The sequence below is a fragment of the Phallusia mammillata genome, chromosome 8 (assembly GCF_965637545.1).
Source record: "Phallusia mammillata chromosome 8, kaPhaMamm4.hap1.1, whole genome shotgun sequence".
NCBI lineage: Eukaryota > Metazoa > Chordata > Ascidiacea > Phlebobranchia > Ascidiidae > Phallusia > Phallusia mammillata.
In genome coordinates this window covers 2712572-2713386 of record NC_137259.1, presented here as the reverse complement: position 1 = coordinate 2713386, position 815 = coordinate 2712572, and positions in this window count along the sequence as shown.

Below are 815 nucleotides of genomic sequence, written 5' to 3'. Positions count from 1 at the left end.
ACACTTCACGCAAATCTATCTTTTAGGATCAAATTTCTATTTTTGGTGGATTGTTTGTGTGCACCTTCATGCAACAAACATAGCAATACATTGTGCTAATGTGACATGCAAAACACAGTTCTGAAAGCTTAGCATTTGTTAATATGCTAAAATAAAATAATACTAATGAAGGGGGGACAACAATGGGAAAAATCGCAGCAGCTGAACCTGGTCAAGAAAAATTTCTAATAATGGCAATATGTTTGGCAATGTACTGTAAAATACATAAACCAATGTTTTATAATGTTGATTAAAACTTGTTAAACGTAAGAAACTAACAGTGTTAACTATATTTTTATTTTTTAGTAGAAATGAATGCTAAAATAGTAATTTATGTCTTTATATTCTACTATTCTGAGAATACTATTGAATTTTAGGCAACTTAATATAAGCAAAGGTATAATTTTACCAAATTTGGCTTTAGACACTAAAATATGCAAACTTAAGAGTGAAGACTAATCGATTTCCAAGCCACAAAATTGCAAAATCTCTTGTATCATATATTACATTAAGAACAGATAATTCAAATCTTACCTGATACACAAACAAAAACTTATTTACAAATGTTATACGTTAAACATATTGCACAACAATTAGTAAACTTACCTTTGACGAAAACCGCATAAAACTCTGAAATAACTGACGGACACTGCCCTATGCTAAACTATACAAAATCCACTGACAATTCACAACCGTACGATAAGCTCAAGTCTCGAACTTTCAGCTTACGTGGGCAGATTTTGTATTCAATGCATGAAATAAACACTTGCGATTGC